A 26,110-nucleotide genomic window follows, 5' to 3' on the forward strand; every position below is an offset into this window, starting at 1 on the left:
AGGCCTGTGAGTAGTTTCCTGTATAAACGATGTAATTTGTGCAATGTTCCACAAATTATATGAAATGTATGACACTACGCCAGTACACAATTCTACACGCTTTTTGCTGCAGGGAAGTAAGGAGTAAAACTTGCTTCACAGGAGTCAGCTTCAAGCTTAAAATGAGCAGCAAAGAACATTTTCTTCTAGAACTAATCCCCATGCCAGTATCTTAAATGAATTTAGACGGAAGGTATGTCCTTCTATCCACCTTGCACTCGAGATATCCCAGAGTGAATTTTGCATAATATACAATTATGCACTCTCCTTTATTTTACATGTGCTGTAGGTATGGTGTGTTTAACAGGCATAGCTACATTTGCTCTTTCCATACAAATACCTGAATAAGAGATACAGGAGCAATTCAATAAGCCTGAAGAGAACCTGTAGGATTACATATGTTTTTAAGAAACAGTAGTTACCTGGGACTCACTTATTGTACGCACTTAACTATTCCAGTGGTATAAACAAATACAGCTTATTGCCTATATTAGGCCGAGATAGAACAAAAATAGTCTATTAAACTACAAATAACATTTTTGACAGACACTGTTTCAAAAACAGTATATCCAGAGTCCCAAGTGCTCACACCAATCAGACTATACAAGTGGTTATGCAAGGTGCAGAACCAACTTACAAATATTGGAAAGTTGTGTGTATGTTTAAATGTAGTTTTCACAGCGACATGATTATATTTTGAAAATGGAAGTCTGTTTGTGGTGTTATCAACGGGGTTTCGACCTCTTAATTATTTACTGAGGTCATCATCTGGACTGTAACATTTTTGGGGCACCTATAGTAGAATGAAGGCACATTAGTCCATATATATTAGTCCATATATATTATGTGTAAGGTCCTAGTAGGCTTACGCAAGTTGTAGCCTTATTAATTCTTGGGCTCAGGAGTAAAATACATTTTACAAAATTGAAGTAGATGGTGATCACGGGTTGTATTTTGAACCACATCTGGTAATAGGAGCAAGAGCGGACAGGAGGACTTTAAAGAAACCGGGGTAGTTTGGTTATATGCTGCTTTAAGGAACATGATGCTCATTGTTGTATAAATCAATTTAGTAGTTGAACAACCAGGAGAAAACACAAAGGTATTAAACATCAAGTGCGGAAAGGCTGCTTTTTGGAGAGCCCAGAGAAGGTACAGTACTATTGTGCTGTAATCAATATGGGCGTCGTCGTTAATGGATGAGGACCAGAGGCATTATGTGGGAATCAGTAGAATACCATTGTTTCATTTAAATCACTGTAAAAAGTTAGCGATAGGAATGAAGTCTGTCCCTACATAGACAGACAGAATCAATATGGTCTGTGCATGTGCGAACAGGATGGTGATGTAGGATCATCTTTGCTGTATCTCAGAGGAACCCTGCAGCTCAGTGGACTCCCACAACAACACGCCAACCCTCCATGTCTGGCCAAAGGGTACACGTGTGCTGGCAGAGATGAATCATAATAGATAGCGGAATGGCCTACATCCAATAGGGAGCTGGGTAGGGTACCAAAGAGAGAGTAAAGGCAGACTATTCTTGGCAAAGAGTATGATGGGAAACAGCATAATTCTTTCCACTTTATATTGCAGTGATATATAACTATTACCATGACACAACCGCAGAATATAATCTGAGGCACAAAGAGAATATCATGAGTATACATGTATGGATGAGAATGAGATCCCCTTTTAGGTGAGAGGCATGATGCCTCTTTGCACTTGGTATTTCACACTAAAATAACCATTAGGAAAATTAGAACAAAATTCAACAAAGTAAGGTGCATACATGAATAGAACGCATCATTAAAATGAATACCAAATTCAATGACTATATCTTTTGATGAAAGAATTAACACCGTGAATGAAAAGAAGAACAATCTAAAGACAATGTCTCAAATTAACAACGCTGATACTGTTAATTTAGTATTTGATCATGTTGTCTCTTTCTTGCATTGTATTAAGTCCAGTTTCAATCGAATTGCAGGAAACATCCATTTATCTTCTAAAAGAAATTGAGTTATTAGTTGAGAGGGGTGGAAGTCACTAAATTAACCTGTGCTTGTCCCTCTGAAGCTGGACACAAAAGGCAATGTGTAAAGCATTTATGAAGCACACAAACAGTAATAAAGTGAAAACACAATTCAAGAACATTAGAATACATTTTAATAAATACAATGACTCCAAAACTACTTAATTCCAATTAATAGAACCAGAATTATTATTTTTTTAAAATTGTTAGTAAAAACGAATGCCTAAAAGAGCACATCACCAACGCGGGCTTTTAATTGCGCAAGTCCGGGGCAAAGTAGAAAGTTATGGCCGACCATGATGGATCACGGTACAGATACAAGAGGAAGGTTGGACCTGGTTTGACTTAGAAGACATCTTGAAGACAAATGTCTGAGAAGGTAAAATTCAGCATGGCAAGGCAGCCATTGGTGTCTGAGGAGAAGGCGTCAATGTTGAGAAGCAGCTGGACACAGTTGCAGCGAAGATTTCTTTGTTCTGACTTTTGGATGCTGAAAATCTACAATAGGACAAAGCTGCAGGATGTAGCCGATAAGGGCTCATTGAGAACTCATACCACCACATTTAGTGAAATCTAGCGCCTAAGAGATCAAAGCACCAACAATGGATATCTGGTTGTATCAGACCGGGTCAAAATCATAAGTTAAGTCTGACCGTGATGGAGCTCATGTCAGATGCAAGCGGTAGATTAGGCCCGGTGTTGGCTTAACTTCGGATGTGAAAGAAATTTATTGAAAAAGTTCCTGAGAAGCCAGTGCCTCAGCAGGGCAAAGCAGAAGTCTGTATCCAAAGACGAGTCATCGATGGCAGGGAGCCACTGGACGAGGTATCCTGAAGATTTTTACCTTCTAACATGCATTTTTCGGGTGCTTGGATTTACCCAGTGGGATGACACTGCCAGCTGTAGATGAAGAAGCCTTTATAATGACGGTTTAAGCTGCTGGGAGATTCAGTTGAAGAGGATTTGATGCTACGGAGATAAACATAGCAGGAGATACCACAAAGTCAGGTCGACTGGTGATGCACCTTTGGCAGATAGGTTAGCAAGTTGATCCCGGTTGGTTCTTTAAGCAGCTTTTCTTAAAATAAATTCAAAGCCCCAGCTTTAAGGGTTAGGCAGAAGCAGTACAACCAATCACATGTCCAAGGGTCCAGGGCCTGGGGACACCATATGGGGTTAAGTCTCTCTCCAGCAGAGCCCAGCAGCAGGGTACAAGGCCTCTGGAGATTGATGTGTACCTGTAGCTCACACAGGAGGCCAGCTAGGTCACTCTCTTGGAGTCACACTGTTGGTCCTGGGTTGAAGGAGCAGGTACAGTCTTCCTTCCTCTGGCAGCAGGGCAGTCCTTCTTTCCAGCAGTAGGGCAGCAGAGCAGTACTCCTTCTGAGCCTTCCACAGGGCCAGGAGTGATCTGATGATTGTCTCAAAGGGTCTAATATTTATACCTGGTGCCAGCCTTACTGTGTGGGGGACCCTTTGTCCTACCCCCACATCTGGTTCTGGACAGTTCTTCCCTTTCCCTGTCAAGGCTCCAAGCTGTCTGCAGTGACAAAAGGCTGATGTCAGGTTCTTTAGTGCATGCTGGAGGCAGAGCGCTTTAAAGCGTAAGTGGGGTAGGGTAGAGCCATGCTCCCAGCCATCCTGGCAGGATGGCACATCCTGGCCACACCCATTCCCCTTTGTGTCACTGTCTGGGAGGAATACATACACTCCAAGAGTAGAGCCATTCACAGTCATGTCGCCCAGCACACAGGAAGAAAGCACAAATGTTTGGGGCAAGAAAATGGTAACATTATAAAAGTGGCATTTTTAGAATTGTGACTTCAAATCCGACTTTACCATTAAAGAGGATTTTAAATTACGACTCTTTTGAGGCAACACAGCATATTTTTATCTGCTCACAAGCCAAACTGAGCATTTATTAATTGTAACAAGGTTAAAAGTGTTAGTCAATGGGAAAGGTAAGCCTTATCCCCGTGAAATCTACTATAGGAGTTTTTTACTGCCAGGATATGTAAAACGTAATTACACAAGCCTTACCCAACAATCATCGTATTTTTATTTTATTTTTTTTCTTCATGAAATTTCTCATGCTATCTGGACTTCAAAGGATTTCAATGAACTGTAGTTATTTCATCTCCCATTATTGCGTTTTTGGGAACAAGTAGCCATTGATTTCTTAAAGAGCTACCAGTAAATTTAGTGGATTTCTCGTCTTCTGAGATAACATTTGTGGAAGTTATGAGGCTTTGTTGTGTCAGAGCATTTGGACTTTGGTGTATTTTGAAATTACTAAAGTAAAATGCTATTCATGTAACAAAACAACACCTGTTTTCGTTTGGAACTTTAATGCTGCAGAATAACCATTCATGTTTGCGCTGCTATCACTGAAATTGGAGAAGACTGTTTTGTGTGATTGCACTGCTTCAAATGATTTGCCCCGAGTGCACTGCTTCAACTGAATTGCCCCACTGCCAGTGATTTCTTTATTTCTACATCCTGGGGTGCCTTGAACTGAGGGCGAACACTGGAGGAACTTACCGTCTTCAATTTGTTGAAGTGGCATTTTTTTTAAACCTGGTCTGAGCGCTGGAGCTCGAGCGCTTCGTCCGCGTGTGTTTCAACTGACAGCTGGAGCTCGAGCGCTTCGTCCACCTTTTTTTTCAATTGATAATAAGGAATGTCAGCACATTACGACAGCACATCCTCGGAGCCGTCTGGGAATCGGCTCTGGCAGCGTAAGCCACGCCACAGTGCCCAAAGGATTGTGGGAAATTCAACGTGACGTGTCAGAGGGCTTCACGTCGATGTGGCGGCCATATTGGGTGTATTTTTTCTTTGGTAACATTGCGTTTGATATCAGGATACGCACACTTCAATGCTAACACCATTTTGTGAAGAACACTCTTTTAGCGTGTCACGGCACACATCAGTGACATGCACACTAGAGGTGACAAAGCTTCTGACGTTTATGATTAGTGTGTCACAACATGCATCAGTGACACGCACACTGGAGAAAACGAATGGGACTTCAATTTAAAGCATTTTTACTTTGCATGTTACAACAGTGACACGCACACTAGTAAGTACATTTACCCTGAAGGAATTTAACCCTTTCTTTGCGTGTCTTTGCTGTGATACGCACACTTACAATACTTTAACATATTTTCTCTGTTTTAATTCTAATAAAAGGTGCTAATGTTTCAAGCTGTTGTCAACTGTCATTTCCATTTTATTTTGTTTATTTTTCATATGGAAAATAATCTTATTCATTGTACCTGAACTTTTTCTAGAGTTTAAGTGTATAATTTTTAACTTTCATATTTTAAAAAAAACAACAAGAGGGTAGTATTCAAGATGCAAAATGTAACAGCACCTCTGTTTTTTGTCCTCCCCTGAGGATCCCCCCATCAGATGGCAAAAATGGCGCAAGGTCTTTGAGAGATATGCAAGGGTTTGCGGTTCTAGTCTAAGTGCGGAAAGGAAAACTGCGTTGCTATTGCACTGCCTGGGTTCAGAGGGTCAGGAGGTGTTCGACCATCTTCCCGATCTTGATGATAGTACTCTTAATGAGTATGAGATTTGCATAGCTACACTTGACAAACATTTTCTCCCAAAGGTTAGCACCATATTAGAAAGGTACCATTTTGGTCGCAGAGCCCAATTAGAAGAGGAAAGCATTGAACATGATATTACATCTCTACGGAAACTTGTTCTACCTGCAAATTTGGTGCGTCTGTTGATGAACGTATAAGGGATCAGTTAATGCTTGGCTGTAACATTGAACGGGTCAGGGAAGAATTGTGGCAAAAAGATTAACCTGGTTTAGAAGATGTTATCACTATTGCAAAGGGGATAGAGCACTCCATTAAATGTGTTGAGGTTATTAAGAAGAATGGGGAAGGTAAAGAAAAAGACTTAGTTCATGCTGTTAAGACAACACTTAAAGGTGAGAGTTCTCAAAAAGATTTTAAAGGTGAAACTCCATCTAACAGAGTTGTAAACAGGAAATTGCAAAGTAAATTTGATTTTTCACAAGTGAAATGTTTTCGGTGCGGAAAGATGGGACATTTCGCTAATGATAGACAGTGTCCAGGTTGGAAAGCAACTTGTAGTAAATGTAAAAGAAAAAGACATCTTTCTCTTGCTTGCAAAGGTAAAAAATTATAGGGGGAAGGGTAATGAAATATTTAATGAATTTGATGAGCAAACTGATAATGTTGATGAAGTGGATTGTGGTCAAATTTTAGTAAAAACTATACACAATCAACAAAATGGAAACTGTCCTTGTGATGAAATTCTAGTGGATGGCCATTCAACTTAGGTATTGTTTGATTCAGGTGCGAAAATGAGCATCATTGCAAAAGAGTTTTATCTTAAAAAATTAAAAGTTAGAACTGAATTGTTTCGCACTGATATCAGAGCATTTACTTATGGGGGTGAGCCCATCAAACTACTTGGCTATTTTGTGGGGCTCATCAGATAGATTGACCAGCACTAAAATGTATGTGTCACAAAAGGGGGAAGGCATTATAAGCTGGTTTGCTCAAAGGGATCTAGGTGTTATGCTTGACCCACATATTCTGAGGGGAGAACAGAAACTGCTTCTCAAAGTTGTTAATAATATATTTTGAAGAAACTTGGAGTAAAAGTTGCCTACTTAGATGTCCTTGTGCATTGTTTGTAATATTGGCCAACAAAAACAAAAACATTCCCAGTCCAGCCTATATTTAAGAGTGACATAAAGAAGTCCATGGGTACTAGTGTGGAATGTGGTCTAGTGTTTAGCATGGTTTTAATGGCCTACATGCTTCCCAATTGAGGGATATTATTTATAAGGATTTAATATCCATAGTAACCAACAGTTCTGTTTCGATGTCTCAAGAAGACCACCGATTAAATGATATATGGGAACTGTCCTTAACAAAGGCTGATGCAAGTGGTACATATTCTCTAAGAGTCTTTGTGAATTTTAGGGAGGGTGTGAAGTACAGGTGTCATAAGTGATTTTCACTCAGGAAATCTACGTCTTTAGCTACAGTTGCTATGGCCCTGATCTTACACTCTATTTATGATAGTGGATTATTTGATTGTTTCTCATTGTCTAGGGTGTTATCAATGTGTCTGTAAATTTCTGATTTATACCAGTAGACATCTTGAATTACTATAGCACTCAATTTGTCGGCTGCTTTTATCATGATTTTGGAGTAATTTTTAGGTCCCTTGAGGATTTTCTCGTTCTTAGGGATATTGTAGGGGATAAATGAACAAGTACCACTCTTCGTTTTTAAAAGTCTGTATGTCTGCAACGATCATTGTATTAGAGCACTGATGCACAAAGTACAGCCCAGGGAAATGTGTGGCCCTCCTGGCCTTTACATGCGCCCCCCCCCCCCCCGATTAACAGCAGCACTGGGTTTCCCTTTGCCACATTGAGTACTAACACTAAAAAATAAATTATATAAACTGGAAAACATATATTTACTACACTTTTGTGTGACGAAAGGAAAAAAAAATAACAAAAAGGTATACTGCACTTTCCCACCTTAGGAAAGCCTTCATTTTTTAAAGAGATCTTGCAACACACATGTAGAAATATGATGAAGTCTCTTTAAACTTTATACAAGTATATTTCATTAAAATGAAAAGGCATTTCACTTTAGTACATAAGGTTACATAATTGCATTGAGGAAATTTTAAAAGTGAAAGTTTTCAATACATAAACATAAAAATATTAATGCGTTGCCCCCACCCTAAGGACAATGTCGATAGTGAAGAGGCAAGTCAGTTTTTATGTGTATCCTCTGGGTGGCCTAGGTTGTTGTTATACATGGACAGCATTATAGTTTATTAAATCAAACACGAAAGAGCTCATCCTGAACTCATGTATTTCAAGGTGCTCCCATAAGTGATGATGAAGAAATAGGAGGCAAAGTGAAATAAAAGAATTGCCTAGTATCACACAGTTTGGTCAAGTGGGGAAGCTGGGACTGATTCTAGGTTTTCTGGTGTCACATTTTGAATTTCAGCTACTAGGTGGGTATCTCTTTCACTGTATCATTTTATATCAAAATGTAATACTATGTCTATAATTCTTGGCCCACCAAGTTAGAGTGTGGATTGCAGACAGAAGCTACATGAAGGTTCAGCTTATTTTGGGCTTGAGGGTCCAAGATACCATTGAGCTAAGCCACAGCTAGATACTTGGCTCAAGTCTTCAATGGCTCACCCACCTCTATCACATAATGGCAATAAAGGGGACAATGGCATAGGACGAATATAGTTTGACTATCATCAAACAATTTGGTGAACAAGGACTATTAACACCCCAGTGCAGGACTCCTTCTTTGAAGAGTTATCATTTTCTCACTACACCATATGTTTGTGAGTTTACTAGGAGACCTGCTACTCCTCATTCATGGGTAAAACCAAATGATTGTTGGTTTACGGTCCTGTTTTCTTATCACATACTTTCTACCAGTTTTTAGTTTGATTTCAGTTTTCCTCTTTCTGTAAAAAAAAACAGTAGCAGAGATTGGGTTGAGCAAGTGATTTAAAAACATGCAATGTACCCCAAGGGGCGGTTGAGACAGGCCTTCCGGTTCGATAGTTTCCATCTTGCTCATTATGCAACAACTGGGGTATGAGTGGTTCTGTTGGTGGAACAAAGGTGCTACTCTAATCAAATAAATGACAATGTGCTGTGACATCTGCCCAGACTTTAAATACAGAGTTCGCAGCCAGAATATTTTGGCACAGTGGTAAAGTCAGGATTAAATATCAAAACTCTACTAATAGTGCTTCTGATTCCTGCTCTTTTCATACTACTTCCTCAATACAAACTACCGGCAGGATGGCGCAATCTAGTTCTTCGAGATCAGTAGCCTCGCCGACTTCTTCAATTAAATAGCAAACTCTATCCTCTGCCACCAAAAGTCTTAAACAGAATCCTCCTTCTCCACGATAGTCTGTTTCTCCTGTTTCCTTGGACACTGTGCTGGATGAAATATGTCCTAAATGGACATCCATGGAGTCTCGTATTTCTACGGTGGAACAACATGTTGGAGAGTTACATGACATGTCTGTCAAGGTTGCTACCCTAGAGAAGGAGGTCCTCCTGTTGAAGAAATCTGCTGAAGATCTTGAGAACCAAAATAGACACACTATTCTCCATTTATATGGTCTTGTGGAGGGTTTGGAAGGTGACAATCCTGTTAATTTCTTCTCCACCTTTCTCCCAAAGCTTCTAGACCTTCCTCCATCTACAATCCTAAGTGGTCAGCGAGCTCACAGGCTGGGCCCTCGTTTGACATCTACGTCAGCCCCTACGAGACCAAGGGGTGTAATCTTCCTTTTTTTAAATTTACTGACCTCCTACAAGTTTTAAACGCTGCCAAAGCCAAAAAACAACTTACTTGGCCTGGTTTTAAATTATTCATATCACAGGACGTTTCTTCAACAACTGCTAAATGTCGAAAGGATTTTCTCGATCTTCGCCCTGCTCTACGCACAATGGGTGCAAGATATAGGTTATTTCATCCATGCTTATTTAAGGTTACTTTTCAAAACAAAACCTCCACCTATGAAGATCCAGTAAACTTGAGAAAATTCATTAATTCTCAATCCACGTCGATGGAAGTTGCTGGCCCTTCTTCTTCTGCAACTTTGAGACCTTGACTGATTTATTTCATTGTAATATGGTTTTCTACGTAATCTAATCTGATACTTTTTTCCCTACAGGTTGTTTACTGTTTGACGATAATTGTTGTTGCTATCTGTTCTATAGCATGACATTCTAATTTTTCTCTTCTGCTTTTATCTCCTCACAGAATTTGTCATTGACATTTCCTTATGTATCCGCTTCCTGTTCGTTTTATACACCTACCTGTTGTGGTTTGTTCCTCCTGTTTAGGAATGCCTTCTTGTGTCTCGCCACTCCTTGTATTTTTTCTTCTAGTCCCCTCCGTAATACAGTTGTTAAACCCCTTTTTCTTATTCTTATTGTTATTATATATTTCTTTCTCTTCAATGGTTGACATGTACTGTCTTTTCTTATTGTCTCTTCATTTATTCCCCTTTCTTTCCTATTTCTCTTCTTCACCATCTTTATTTTCTACCTTTCTCTTCTCTTTTTTCTTCATTTTGCCTTGCATCAATGTTGATTGTTAGACCTGGTACCTTGGCGTTGGTCTCCCTACCCTTTTTGCTGGTGTTAGATGCTTTGGGCACTGTGCCACTGCTGTCCAGGGCCACAGTGCAATTTCTCCCTATTGTAACTTGATGTATGGGTTAGTGATTCCATGATTGGCTGGTTTGGTTTACCTGTCAGACCCTAGTACAGTGCACCAGGAGTGCCCAGGGCTTGTAAACCAAATGCTGCCAGTGGGCTTGCAGCACTGGTTGTGCCACCTACAGAAGCAGCCTGTAAAAGTGTCTAAGGCTTGCCACTGCAAAGCCTGTGTGCTGTCTGGTACTGCCATGCTGACTGATCAAGTGCACCCACTTGCCACTCCCTAAACGTTCCCTTTTCTTCATATCAGACACCGCTATGGTAGGCCTAAAGGCAAGGTGCATTGTAGGTAAAAGGTAGGACAAGCCCGGATGTGTGTGGCATGTCTTAATAGTGAATTACAACCATTTTCGTTTTTTCGCTATTGCAAGGCTACCTGTTCCCCATAGGCCAGAATGGACAGTTTGATTATTACATCTTATAATCCTAACTGACTCAGAGAACCAGGCAGAAATTTGAACTTAGTATGCCTGAACTCAGAATGATAAAATACATCTTTTAGTGAAATTGGTTTTAACATTCTGTGTTTGAAAATACCCCTTTTAGAAAGTAGGGATTTTCTTGTCTAACCATCCAAGCCTGCCTCTGCTAGGTTGTGCATTCCTTGTCTGGAGTTTAAATGATAGGGCTGGGGAATTCCAGGAGACAGGGTGAGTCAGCACAGGACGGAAGAGAGGGATCTACATGGAGATGGGTGGGAGAAGTTGCACCTGAGACCTGAATAGGGCTGTGCCTCCCCTCCACAATGCTGGCTCCACCTCCTGTGGTGCGTCTGATGTCTCTGCCCTGCACTGTGAAAGGAAATAAGGAGTCATATAAACAGAGTGCTCCAGTACTGACCAGAACTGGTTTGAACTAGGCAAAGGCCGCTCTGCCTTCAGAGAACAAATAGAAACTATATATAAAAGCGGGAACCCAGACCCCAGAACTTTAGATCACTTTTGGGAAACAAGAAGAATCCTTTACTGAGGAGAGGAACCAGAGAGATGGAGGAGAGACTATCCCTAAACTGAAGTGCTGCATGGGGGATTGGCCTGTAGTGGTTGCCTGACTGCCAAAGAAAGGAGAGAGGAACTTTGTGTATACTTTCATCAACTTGTGAAGGATCTCCAAGGGCTTGAGAAAGAGCTTGCCTCCTGCTGAAGTCTCAGGGACGACAGACTTCACCCACCAGCTCCCCAAGAGTTATTTGTAACTGCCTGCAGTTGTGTTGGACTTTCTGAGGAACGGCGTGTCGCAAGGAGCCGGAAGCGCGACTCACGAGCAAGAAGCGTGATGCCGAACTGCCGCTGTCACTTCTCAATGCAATAGCACCTCGCATCACCGAAGAGGATCGACATCGCCGCAGATGCTGCCGCATCATCGGGAAGCGTGTCGTAGGGTCTGTCATGGCCCAAAAGAACAGTTGAGTCATCACAGGGCCAGGAAAGCACCTCACATTGGTGAGGAAGAGGATCAACGTCGCATCAGATGCAGCCGCATCAGATGCCGCCACATCACCGGGCAGCGTGTTGCAGGGCCTGTCGCGTCTTGCATCGTTGTCAAAGCACCACGCATCGCCGGAGAAGAGGATCGATTTTGCATCATATGCTGCCGCATCACCTGGAATGCGAAAAGGAGAACCAGGGAAACCCTACTCACAACAGAACCAGGGTAATGCGTTTATCCAGAAAACAATGGTTCCTATGGCATATTACTTATATAATACTTGGTCAGTATAGCGAGCTCAATGGCAATTCAATTATTAGAGGGAGGTTGGCAAAAGAAAGAAACACAATTGTATCAGTTTGTAACGATTTTTTGTATTTCAAACAAGACAGATAATACTGTAATTATATCTGCGACATACACACAATATGCAAAAGTGCAATGTGTCCTAAGTGATAATGTGAGCGAAACAAAAACGTGTAGAAATAAGTGATCTATACAGGTTTCAGCTGTGAATATTTACAAGGAAAGGAAATTGACCAAAAACAATAATTTAACCAATTGTTAATCAGTGGCTATCTACAATCATAGACACTGTATTAGTATAGTTCATTTCCTATTCACGGACTTGTAGTAAGAAATGTACCTTGCAGTGTGGTTTATTCCAACACGCAACCCATGCGTGAAAAAGTAAAATAAATTTACTTACAGTGAACCCAGCCGGGCACTGTCGAGAAGTAAGCAGAGGGGTACATGGTTAAACAGATGTCCGGATGTACGAAATGCCTGAGGACAAACTGGGACTGTGTCCACACTGCAAGTTACATTTCTTACTACAAGTCCATGAATAAATAATATTCATGGCGACTGCACATATAGTTACAATCTCACAGATTTCTTTTTAGATGTCCCTCACTGCCCAGTCCTGACGAGACCCCCACCTTACGGGTCGAAACGCCGTCGACGCAATAGGAAATGAACTATACTAATACAGTGTCTATGATTGTAGATAGCCACTGATTAACAATTGGTTAAATCATTGTTTTTGGTCAATTTCCTTTCCTTGTAAATATTCACAGCTGAAACCTGTATAGATCACTTATTTCTACACGTTTTTGTTTTGCTCCCATTATCACTTGGGACACATTGCACTTTTGTATATTGTGTGTATGTCACAGATATAATTACAGTATTATATGTCTTGTTTGAAATACAAAAAATCGTTACAAACTGATACAATTGTGTTTCTTTCTTTTGCCAACCTCCCTCTAATAATAGAATTGCCATTGAGCTCGTTATACTGACCAAGTATTATATAAGTAATACGCTGCATCACCTGGAAGCATGTCGTAGGGCCTGTCGCAGTCCGCATTGTCTGGCAACAAGAAGAAGACAACATCTTTATTTCTTTGCACCAGATCTTCATCGCATCACAGCATTGCGGGCCGCATCACCACGGAAGCACAGTAAGAAACCGACTCATCACCTCCCCTTGCAGAGAAGAACCGAAGCATCACCGTCCCTTACTCAGCAGTGAGTATCTTGCAGTAAAACTAGATCAGGATTGTATGTAGCTAAATGGGATAATATTCTCTGCCTCTTTATGGGGTTAATAAAATCTTTTACATTCCATGAGATAACTTTGAATGTAAATAAAGTGAGTTAAAAATAGAATCACATGATCAATGTTAGATTTGGGGGTCTCTGCTTGGCAGAGGCAGATACCTTTGTCCAAATAGGGACCCTTGCTTCTAGTCAGGGTAAAGGGCTACACTACTAAACTAACTCCTACTCACCCCCTTGGTAGCTTGGCACGAGCAGACAGGCTTATCTCAGAGGCAGTGTGTAAAGCATTTGTGAACACATAAAGTAATGCAGTGAAAACACTACAAATGGACACCACACCAGTTTAGAAAATAATTAATCTTTACTAGACTTAACACAAGACCAAACAACAAAAATCCACAATACTTTCATCAAAAATAAGACTTTAAAATGGTATAAAGAGCTTAGTTCAAAGTAGATGATAAGCGAAACACTTTAATCTCAAAGTACCTTGGATGCGTCACGCAATACAAACAAAAGGATTGCAGGAAAGGTGATGCATCGGTTCCTTGCTTCAGGGGAGGTGATGCGTTGGTTCTTTACTGCAGCTATGGGGAGGTGATGCGTCGGTTCCTTACCAGAGAGGAGGTGATGCGTTGGTTTCCTACTGCATGCTGGTTACGATGCAACAAGATGTTGCCTCGATGCGATGAGACGATCCAATGCAATGCGACAAAATGGCATCTTTGATGCAATGCGACAACGTTGGATGCGATGCCAAGCAGCGAACTCGGTAACTTCTGAGCCACAACCGGCCCTACGACACTCTTCTCCAGAGATGCAACAGTGACCTCTGAGGCGGCAACACGCTTCTCCGGTGATGCGACACGCTTCGTCAGTGATGCGACGGCAAACAGCTGCTGCAGCGGCACGCTTCTTCGGTGATGCAACAGCAACTGCTGCGGTGGCAACACGCTTCTCCTCATTGCGTCGCGCTTCCAGCGACATGCAGCCTTCTCAGAGGGCCCAAACAAAAGCAGGCACCTCTCTACAGGTAGAAATCCCAGCAAGGGAATTCAGGGAAGCTGGTGGTGAAGTCTTGTACCCTGAGATTTCAGGTAGGAGGCAAGAACACTTCAAGCCCTTGAAAATTCTTCCTCAAGATTATGAAAAGTTCACAAAAGTCCTTTTCCCCTTTCCTTGGCAATAAAGTAACCACTGCAGGCCAACCCCAGATATAACAAAAACAGCACAGGGTCAGTCTCCTCCCTCAGCTTCCTTGGTTTTTCTCCTTGGCAAAGGTTTGTCTTGAGTCCCAGAAGTGATCTAAAGTTCTGGCGTCTGGGCCCCAATATAAATATCAGTAAATACCAGTAAATCATTTGTCCTCTGAAGGCAGAGGGTGCCTGTGCCTAGCCAAAACCAGTTCTGTGCAGCTTCCTGGCAGGAGGAGAGACAGCATTGTTGAATGCAGACCTGGCCCAGGTAGCTGAAATGAAATCTCCTCCCCCTACTCTCTATTCTATGAGGGCTCAGGTCAGTGAAAGGAAATCTCCGGCCCCCACTCTCTATGCAATGCAGGTCCTATTCAGCCCAGCCCTGACCCATTAGACTGCTGGAGCCAAGGCCCTCTCCAGCCCCCTGTCACTCACAAACCAGACATGGAATACACAAACCTAGCAGATGCATACTGGAGGTTTAGGTAAGAAAATACCTACTTTCTAAAAGTGGTATTTTCAAACACAGAATGTAAAAAACACCCTCACTAAAAGATGCATGTTACCATTCTGAGTTCAGGCATACTAAACTCGAATTTCTACCTAGATCCCTGAATCAGTTAGGATTATAAGATGTTATACTCAAACTGCCCATTCTCACCTATGGGAACAGGTAGCCTTGCAACAGTAAAAAACAAAATTGGCTGTAATTCAGGACATGTCACACACATCAGGGCATGTCCTACCTTTTACATACAATGCACCCTGCCCATGGAGGTACATTGGGCCTACCCTAGGGGTGGCTAACATGTAGAAAAGGGAAGGTTTAGGGAGTGGCAAGTGTGTGCACTTGCCAAGTCAACATGGCAGCCCCAGGCTGCGCACAAGCTCTATAATGGCAGGCCTGAGACACATTTTACAAGCTGCTTATGTGGGTGGCACGACCAGGGCTGCAATCCAACCAGCAACATTTGATTTACATGCCCTGGGCACACATGATGCACTGTACTATGGTCTGACAAGAAAATCAAATAGCCAATCATGGAGTCACTAATCCATTACAACAATTTACAATAGGGAGCACTTGCATTTTGGCACTGAATAGCAGTGGCAAAGTGCCCAAAGCATCTAGACCAGCAAAAACATAGCAAACACACAGGCAGCAACAGCACAAAATGGAAGGGAGACCCACAGCAATGGTGCCAGGTCTAACAGAGGTCATAATAAAGTTGGCAGACTCCTGGCAAATAATCTTAAATCTCTGAAAGAACAAGTATTGATAGATTCTATACACTCTTTGGATGGGAAAATCCTTTTCAAAGACCAAGAGATGGAATTTTACAAAACTTTATTTACCCCAGAATCCTCTCCACTTACCTCTTCAATTTACTCACATCTTAATAAAGTTTCACCCTCTTCTCATGCTGACCTTGATTTTGGATCGCTAGATTCTGATTGGTCTATCCAACAGATTTCTCAATCCTTAAATCTCCTTAAGAAAAACAAAACACCAGGTCCTGATGGTTTTATGGTGGAATTCTTTCTACATTTTTCACATCTTTTTCCTAAACTTTTACAACTTTTTCAATTTTTTCACACTAATGGTAAAGCATAGGGTACTTTCTTAGATACTACAATCTGTTTAATTCATAAAGATGGCTGTGATTCCAAACAATGTAAAAACTATCATCTTATATAGTTGGTAACTGTCGATTATAAGATCTGTTACCGAAATTAATTGGTTTAGCCCAATGTGGTTTCGTCAAGGGTAGATTAACATCTGACAACTCTTGTTTATTTTTTAATGTTTTAAATAAGGCCTCATCTCTTTCATACCCTCTTGCTGCTGTTTCTATTGATGCAGCGAAGGCTTTTGACAGAGTTAATTGGTCCTTTTTATTTAAAGCCCTTCATTGGCATGGTTTTGGTCCTACATTTATTTCTTTAATATATTTGTTATATTCAGCTCCTAAAGCTTCTGTAGTAGTTAATGGTCTTGTTTCTCAATCCTTTGACCTACACTGCGGTGTACGTCAAGGTTGCCCTCTCTCACCCTTCTTTTTGTTTTATCATTTGAACCCTTCTTATCACATATCCACCATAACTCATCCATTTCTGGCTTTAAATACGGTGATCAACATTTAAAATTATCCACATTTGCGGATGATATCTTACTCTTTATATCTCATCCCAAAACCTCTAACCCTCCTCTTTTGCAAGAAATCTCAAATTTCTCTCTTGTTTCCAGTTATAAGATAAACTCTGACAAGACAGAAATTCTTCCCATCACCAAATTATGTTTTAAGCAACACTTTGATGCCACTGGTTTCCATTGGAACAGCTCTAAAACAAAATATCTGGGCATTTGGCTTAATAATTCCATATTAGATTCAGTTGAATCAATATGAAGAGGTGCTGGATCGTATCTCTAAACTCATATCCTCTTGGAACCCTCTTTTTTTTCTTGGTGGGGACGGCTTGATTCTATTAAAATGATGATTACTCCTATTTTATTATATATTATTTCTGTGATTCCCATCCACATCCCTAATATCTATTTTTTTTTTAAATTGACTCCCTTCTCTCTAAGTTTCTATGGAACAATAAAAAATCTAGACTTTCTTTGACATTCCTTCGTAAACCCAAATCTATAGGAGTGATTTTTCCTGATTTTTGAATGTATCATAAGGCCTTTTGTCTTCGATTAGCTTCTAAATGGCTCCTTTCCAAAGTCTCCCTCTTACACCGTTATGGATTTCCATTGAACGTTCCTTACTTACACCCTTTTCTTTTAAGGAAGTTCTTAATTTTTCAACAAAAGCCAATATTACCTCTTGTCCAATATTTAAACACACTTGTTCATTATTAAAACCTCATTATAGTTTGGACATATCCAAGCTTTCTTGATCTATAAACTCCTTCTTCCCCTGATCCTGCCTGTCCTAAATCTAAAATAGAAGCTGCTTGGGAAGCAGATTTGGGATGTGTTTGGAGAATAGATTTCTGGGACAAACTCTGGAGTAAGTCTTTGAAAACCTCTAGATCTGCCTCTACTACTCAATCCATGTTCTTTCTGTATCATAGATTATACTAAAAAAAAAATTTTTTTTTTTTAAATTTAAACTTTATTGTTCAGTTAATTAAAACCATAACAATTTAGAAGATAAAACACATCCATTATATAAAAAAATGTTTTGTTTTGTTTTGTAAAATACGTTAAAATTAGTAATAAAACGTCTATTATAAGGCAAAAAGTAAAACTCAAAGATTTCCGATAAATATTTACATCATTGTGCAATAGTTCAAATCGTTAGCATTAGATATCTTCACGTTGTTTAATGCGTTTCTCAAATGCCTGCAAGAACTTCACCAGCTTACAATGTAACCGAGGAGCAGTTGTATCTAGGCATCCAATAATGGCAGATCTACATGTTCGCAACCTCTTGATCCGAAAACTATTCTTTAAATAATATGTCCGTTCCTTGGACAGCGTCTTACAATGGCAAATTATGTGTATAAGATCTTCTTTGGAGCTGCCACACAAACGACATGAGACAGCTGCCTGCTGTTTCCAGGCTGGTTCTTCAGCTAATGTTGGAAAGTTATCAAATCTCAATAACATCAGCTTCCTTTTGATAAAAATGGAGTAAGTTGTTTCCAAGTACAGTGCCGGTGTCAGTGTCTTATAGCCATTTATTACAATCCAAGAGTGCGAACAATGAGAAAAAATATCTTTATCCAAAACAAGTGAATGAAGTTTAGCTGCTTTATTTAAAATCTTTTTTAATAAAGCAAATGACAAATTTGTATCCCATGGAGTTTTTGAACTTGTGGCCTCCAAAGCATACGTAAGGAATTGATTGGCTTTGGATTTTTTTTGGGATTGAAGTTCTTGCCATAAATAGGTATTGAGATTGCTATTAACTGCTTTTTGCTTTATCTGATACCACATCTTAATGTATGAGTATAGTCTGCCCAGGGCTTAATTTTTTAATCCAAATTCGAGTCGCATTTGCGCTGGTGATGTCATACTGGGTAATCGTAAAACCTTTTTATAAATTTTGGTTGTTAAACTATTCAATAGATCCGCATCCGTTCTGTGCATTGCCACACTTGCATAGGTCAGGGTTGGGAGAACTTTGTTGGCCATCACAGTTAATAAGGGTTTGAGTGATGGACCTTCCAGTTTTTTTGTCAACGTACTTAAACCGAATATCAAGGCTCCCGCTCTTTGAGTCAGATATTTCTTCTGTTCTTTTAAATTAAGCTTATCGTCAAGGTAGAAGCCCAAGTATTTGTATGCTGAAACTTTCTCTAATGGTTTTCCTTTTAACCAAATAGCGTGATGTGATCCGCAGCGATTGGTTATCAGCATAGTTTTTGTTTTTGTGATGTTTAAGGCCAGTTTATTTGCCAGCAGGTAAACCGAAAGTTTGTTTACTAATCTGGTTAGACCCACCTTCGTTAAACTCATGAGCACTATGTCATCGGCATAGGCCAGATGGTTGAGCTGTAAATCACCTAGTTTCGGCGGATAAGCATTGCAACTATTCAATTGCCCTGATAGATCCGAGATGAAGAGATTGAGTAAATGAGGCGCGAGAACACATCCCTGTTTGAGACCAATCGTTGTAGGGACTTTTCTCGATAGCCGAGTGCCATCACCTATTTTCACTTGTGACCATGTATCTGAATAAAATAGGAGCAAACCCCTTAAAATACTTTCCGGAATGGCCCATGCTCTCAGTTTCGTCCACAATAAATTACGATCGACACTGTCAAACGCCGCCTGAAGATCGACGTAACACATGTTTAGATCCTGCTTTTTACTCATACACTTCTCCGCAATCATGGTGATGGATAGGAGGTTGGCAATAGTTCCAATCCCCTTCCTGAACCCCGTTTGATTAATGGGGATCAGCTCTTTTTCATTCGACCAGGAAACCAGATCGTTTAGAAGTAGTGTTGCAAAATATTTTGCCTCAACATCCTGCAACGCTATTAGACGATAGTTGTTCGGTTTGGATCTTTCACCAACTTTATAAATTGGCATGAATATTGATCCTTGCCAGCTTTCTGGGATTTGGTTTAAATTTTGGACATCTGAGTACAGTTCGGCCAGGCAAGTCCCCAAAATTCCGGTGAATATTTGTACACAGCTTGTGGAATACCATTCGGGCCTGGAGCCCCATTTGATTTTGCTCTTTTAATAATTTTAATTATCTCTTCCGCTGTGTATAGATTGAACTGAAAGTCTGTACTCAGATCATTACTGTTTTTATTGGTCCTCGATTGGCTCACTTGATATTCCGCGGGGCATATTATTTTTAGACTTTTTGGACAAAGGTCACTACAATAGCTTTTTAACGTGGTGTCCGTAAATTTTGAAGCAAGGAATGATGCCCACTCTGATTCCTGCACATTTGAAGTTAAGACGTTACAGGGTCTTGTTAATTGATTTATAGTTTGCCAAAATGTATGTGTGTTCTGTAATTTTGAACTATATATTATTTTTGACCAAAAACTATCATTTGTTGACCTTTTAAGTTTCCAGATCATATTTTTATATTCCTTTCGCTGAGCACGGAAGCTGGCCCTTTGGTCTGTACCATGATCTACCGACTTTAACTTCTTTTGGGCTTTTCGAAGTTGTCTTCTCAGATCTTGTAGCTCTTTCGGGAGCTTACTCCGTGGACCTTCAGTGCTGGATTTCATGACAGGCAGCTTCATTTTTTTTTAATTTTAACAGAAAAAGAGACCATCCTTGGATCGCATTTGGGACATTCCCAATCTTTATCAATGTTTCCTTCATTGTTGAATCCCACTCTTGTTCATTTGTGTTGGACCAATTTATACGTTTCAAGTTAACAGAGTTTAGCTGACCTTTCAATATATATGACGATTGAAATCTTTCCTTGTTGAGGTTAAATATGATGTGTTGCATTGCATGGTCACTCAGGAATGTAAACTCAATTTGAAAGCTAGTTGCCAAAGGAAAGATTGAAAGGCTAACCATTGTAAAGTCCAAGGTGGATTGGGAAAAAGGACCAACGTATGTTTTGCTTATACTATACAATCACATCTATAGCTAAGTTTACAGACTCTAACAATGATGCTTGCTGGTCATGTCAATCTCCTCTGGCTGATCTGATGCACTTTCTTTTCTTTTGCCCCGCTGTTGCTTCCTTTTGGAAGGATGTTTGGAAACACCTCTCTAATATTTTTAGCTTACACGCTCGTTTATCAAACATTTAAAAAAAAAAGTTTTATCAAATTGCATGACAATAATAACAAACATTTCCGGCATGTCTGAATCCTTTATTAAACATTAATCTCTTTTTAGGTAGTTTTACAGACCCATTGGGATTATCTTTACATGAGAAGGGCTTATTTTATTTGATGTTGGCTATAGCTTTCCAGTAGATCTCACTTAATTGGAAATGCTCATCTAAACTTTCAGTGAAGGCCTTGTGGAACAATGTCTGTAATTACCATAGATTAGATATTGCATTTATTCTTCTGTTAAACCATATGTACATAGGGATTTATTTTGGTTATCCGTAACCAATTATTTAACTAAGATTTCACTTCAAATATCTCGGAACCGTTCTGAGAATTTTCAGCCTCCATTGTTCTTTTGATCATTGTTTTTTCACTCCTACATTATTTTTTCCCCATGTTCAGTTTTTGCATTTCTTATGTTGATTAATTTTTACCTGCCTCTTGGATACGTTTAACTCGTATAATATGTTTAATTAGTTGATTAGGTTTAATAAATCTATAATTTATTCTCATGACCTTCAAATATAGAATTGTATTATTCACCCGTTTTTCCTTTCTTCTCTTCCCCTCCTTTTTTCCTGTATTATTACTAAAATATAAACAGCTTTCTACTCTCCTTATTTTGCCTGTTTATATCTCTATTATATTGTGACTATTTTGTTTTTTCATGGCCTATTCTTATGTAATTGTTACTTACTTAATAAAGCTTATTAAACATAAAAAAGTAATAAAAGCACAAAAGAAAAAAAGAAAATGGAGGGTTTCGGCCTGGCGAAACAGTTTTTTTTTTGCTAGGTTGAAATGGCAGTTTAAAACTGCACACACAGGCTGCAATGGCAGGTCTGGGAGATGGTTAAAGGAATACTTAAGTGGGTGGTACAATAAGTGCTGCAGGCCCACAAGTAAGGGAAATATGCCTTAATCATATTTCCAAGTAACACACCAAAGAAAACAGCTTGAGAATGCCAAAAAAATGAAGTAAAGAAATTCGTTTTTTTGACATACTCAAGCTGCCTTCTTTGGTGTGTTACTTGGAAATATTACTAGGGCATATTTCCCTTAATGTATTGATTAACTTGTATAAATCATTTGTCCTACCCGACAGAACCATTTTTCTACAGTTCTGAGGGCCACAGGGTACCCCCATTATCATTAATGGCAGGCCCACTGGTATTTACAGGCCCTGTATACATGTAGTACCACTTTACAAGGAACTTACAAGTAAATTCATATGCAAATTCAATCCAAGTCAATTCTACCATGAATAGCGGAGAGAGCACAGACACTTTAGCACTGGTTAGCAGTGGTAAAGTGCACAGTTCTAAGGTCCACACAAATGGAATCAGCAAAAATGGAGGATTAAGTCATAAATGTTTGAGGGAAGACCACACTAACGCTGCCAGGTCTAATGGTACCCATGCATTAGAGGAAGTAAATGTTGAAGGCAGTTCTAAGATAGTAGCATCAGTGGCACTGAGACAGTCTTTTGTGAAAAATAATACACACAGTCCAATTTTTCAAACACAATTAAGAAGTTGTGCGTTTTAGAGAAAAGTCAGTCTTTTCTGTGATCACAAAGGATGAACCTTTATTCTACAAGGACATTTAGATATTTGATAATATATGGTTGGGAAGATTAAAAATGGAAAAGGTTTATAAGTTTAGGTCTGTGCAAGTGTTTGCATCACTCACAATGTAGTTGTCTGTAGTCATTGCATATGATCATACTAGGTTGTCTTACCACCAACATAATCTATATGGACTAACAAGTGTCCCAAAACTGATCTTACCAAATAAGTAAGAGGGCAAAAGAACATCTACAGCACCACAAATGGGCTTTCGTTGTCAAAATATAATCATGCCACTGTGAAAACTAGATTAAATCGGACACACGTTTTTTTCTATTTTGTTTTTGTGGTAGTTTGTTTTTGTCTACAGTCCTTGCATAACCACTTGTATAATCTTACTGTTGTGAGCACTAGAGACACTGCATACTTCACCTTTTTAGATATACTACTTTAAAACTATTATCTGTGAAATAATATGTTTGTGTATTGAGAGGCAACAGTTTTAAAAAAACCTGCATAGTTACTTGCAAAATTCCATACATGTATCTCTGGCAGGCAGTTATCTCTGTGTGGGATAGCTGTGGAGTACCACTGAGTACTGATATGAGAGTAGAAGTGAATGACACATTTTCTCCAATTACTTATTTTAGATTGAATCTTTCTCCTTGCAGTATCTGCTGCCAAACATGCCTCTAATGTTTCATATGTGCAGGAACCTTAAATCTATAACTTTTGATGGGAAAGTACCATCAAATCTATGTTTCAAGCGAGAGGTAACATGGGAGGAAAAGACAAGCGATGAAGTGAGATTCCCTTCACCTATTACAACAATTTTGTGAAATTAAATATACACTGCCTAAGCTCTGCTGAAGTGCATTTCAAAAGGCAAACATATGTGTCTAGGATAACACACCATTCGTACTTTCATTAGCTTCTACCCATCTCTTGATACCATCATTTCAAGCTTTATTCGACTATTAAAAACAATCACAAAAGCGTACAATAAAACACAATACAGACATTATAATAAAACATTAGCTCAAAAATGGGGAATTTCGGAAAGTTAAAACACCAGACTTTTCCTGTGAGAAATGGCTTTGAGTAAAAAAGTAGCAGTAAAAAAACAGATGTCTGCAGAATCAAGTGCAAATAACAATTCTAAGGCTTGGGTAATAGTATACACTGAAAATTTTAAAAACATAGGTCTGAGATAGAGACGGCGAAGATGCAAATAGAGCGGGCAAATAAGCATAAAATGCAGGGTACTTTGCCTAGTCTGACCATCGCAGGGACAGGGAGAATGGCTAGGAAGTTTCACCTCCGGGAAGGCAACTAAGTTATGTACAATACCAAGTCTGAGTCGTGTCAGAACAAACTGATGGGACTGCTTGGTTATGAATTTTAGGTACATAGGCATGCCTTTTACTTCAGGTTTAGTGGTGTGATAGAATACATAGGTAGACATAGTAATACACTGTAACCTACGCATATCAGACTTGGTTTGGATGAAGACATCCTTAAGTTCCTTTTTCGATACAGTAACGACACAATAAGGATCCTTAAGGATGTCAAGATTAAAAACATCACCATAAGTAGAAGAGACATAGCTTAGCCAAGGAATCTTAAGGGCGTTGTCCAACTTCAAACAATCTATGATAATCTTCCTAGAAAAAGTAGTCTCTGTTTTAGCCCATGTTGACCTCCAAACCATGAGAGGTCTTCATCCCATCAGATCAGTCAGATAATTTAAACAAACCTCACTATGGCACAGTACAGTAGGTGCCGAAGGAGGTAGGCAAAGCAATCTTCTAAGAAATCCATTCTCGGTGTTTTGCAGTACCCTATGCTGACTATAGCCCCAGATACCAGAGCCGTACAAAGCAATAGACGCACATCTATGCCTGTAAATGTCTACCATATCAGGTATACGGCGGCTTCCCAGTTTTGCAGCAAAACGGAAGATACCAGATGAGCTTTTGGCCATTCTACCATTAACATTTAAGATCTCCTGGGACCAAGTCCCCTTGTTATTAAAAGTAACACCGAGGTAGCAGAACCTATCCACTACCTCAATATTGTGGTTGTTAAAATGGAACGGCATAACAGACTTCATCCGTTTACCACAGGCCATAATAAAGGTCTTGGTGTTATTTATTTTCAATTTCCTCTCATTAATAAAATTATAAAAAGTATTCATAAGCTTCTGTAGCCCATTTGGAGTACGCGAGAGAAGCACCGTATAGTCGGCATAAAGCAGAACTGGTACTGGAAGTCCACCGACTTGAGGGGAATCAGCCTGGACCTTTTTGAGTTCAGATTCAATAGAATTGATAAAGAGGGAAAATAGCAGGGGGGCCAGTACACAGCCCTGCCTTATGCCTGACTTGACCCTGATTTTCTCAGTACATTCGCCCGACGGACCAAAACGTATCTGGGCCGACAGCTTATTATAGAGACGAGCCAGAAAGTGAATGATTGCCGAGGGGGCGCCCATGGCCAGTAAAGTGCACCACAAGAGTTCATGGTCCACAAGATCAAAGGCGCTTGAAAGGTCGGCAAAACAAAGGAATAGGGAACCTTGTTTCGCTCTCGTATATTTCCCAATAAGGAGGTCAAGATTAAGGCACTGCTCCGTAGTCCCCATCTCTTGATACTTAAAACACTGGCCACACCATGCCCAGAATGGCAAAGGTGTGCTTCTGGGGAATGCCAAGCAGGACAACTGTCTTGTACGAGTTCCAGTGGCATAGTTCCAGTTCATGGAATTGATCCATTAAGACACAGCATAATCAAAAAACTGCGGAGGCCTGGGCTAACTAGTAAATTAGGGTAACAGTTGTATTTTTAAGTTGAGTGGATTAGACTGGGAGGAATTGCAGCTTAATTGACAGACAGGAGAATTTCCCACCACTGAGACGTGAGTTTTCGCTTTGGGATTTTCAGTGCATGAATTCTGGGATAGTTCTGTTATCAAAATAGCTTATACCCAGGACATGAACTCAATTACTTTGTTGCAAAACCAGAAGGAGGAAGTCTGCAAAGTTGATTAGGCTTTCTAGACATCATCACTAATGAATAGCTGATTTACTCCAACCTACTTCAACATAATCCACCTGGATCTCAGAAAAAGTGATAACAAGGTCCTTCACTGATAGTTTTGTTGTCCCTGTGAAACTTTGCTCCTGTGGCTGTAGGGTCAGAAAATCCTCAGACAGAGTAATTTTTAGTTCTATCTGTAACACTGTTATAGTTTTTCCTCATACACTTGTAATATCTTTTGCATATACTCAGGCTTTTCCCTGAACCCCAGTGTTTTATTAAACGTGTATATGGAATCCATACACAAGCTAACCCAGTCCAATGTTCATTATGTATCCTGACAAAATCCAGATTATCTTCCACTTTGAGGTGGCCTGGACTTGATTGTCAGCAGTTTTTGTGACCGCATGTGTAAAAGACGTGTCTGGATAGACACAAACTGGCTCTCACTGGAAGACAGAGCTAAGGATGATATGGTGCCCAGATATAGGACCCCCATCATAGTGGCACACAGATTTAGAAGATAGTCCCAGGCCAGCTGATACTATACAGAATTTGCTTTTTAAGTTTAACTCCAAACTATTTATGGCACCCTATTTTTCTACCTGTTTCTATTACCTTGGATTAATGAAGAAAGGCTGCCTATTTCTGACATCAGAAGCCCACTACA

General features: G+C 39.9%; 1 protein-coding gene across 1 annotated transcript in view; it reads right to left on the reverse strand.

Moving 5' to 3' along the window:
• The window catches only part of TLL2 (tolloid like 2), a 2,097,051-nt gene that overhangs the window by 240,488 nt on the left and 1,830,453 nt on the right, over positions 1-26,110 (reverse strand). The window lies entirely within an intron of this gene.

The sequence above is a fragment of the Lissotriton vulgaris genome, chromosome 5 (assembly GCF_964263255.1).
Source record: "Lissotriton vulgaris chromosome 5, aLisVul1.2, whole genome shotgun sequence".
Lineage (NCBI taxonomy): Eukaryota > Metazoa > Chordata > Amphibia > Caudata > Salamandridae > Lissotriton > Lissotriton vulgaris.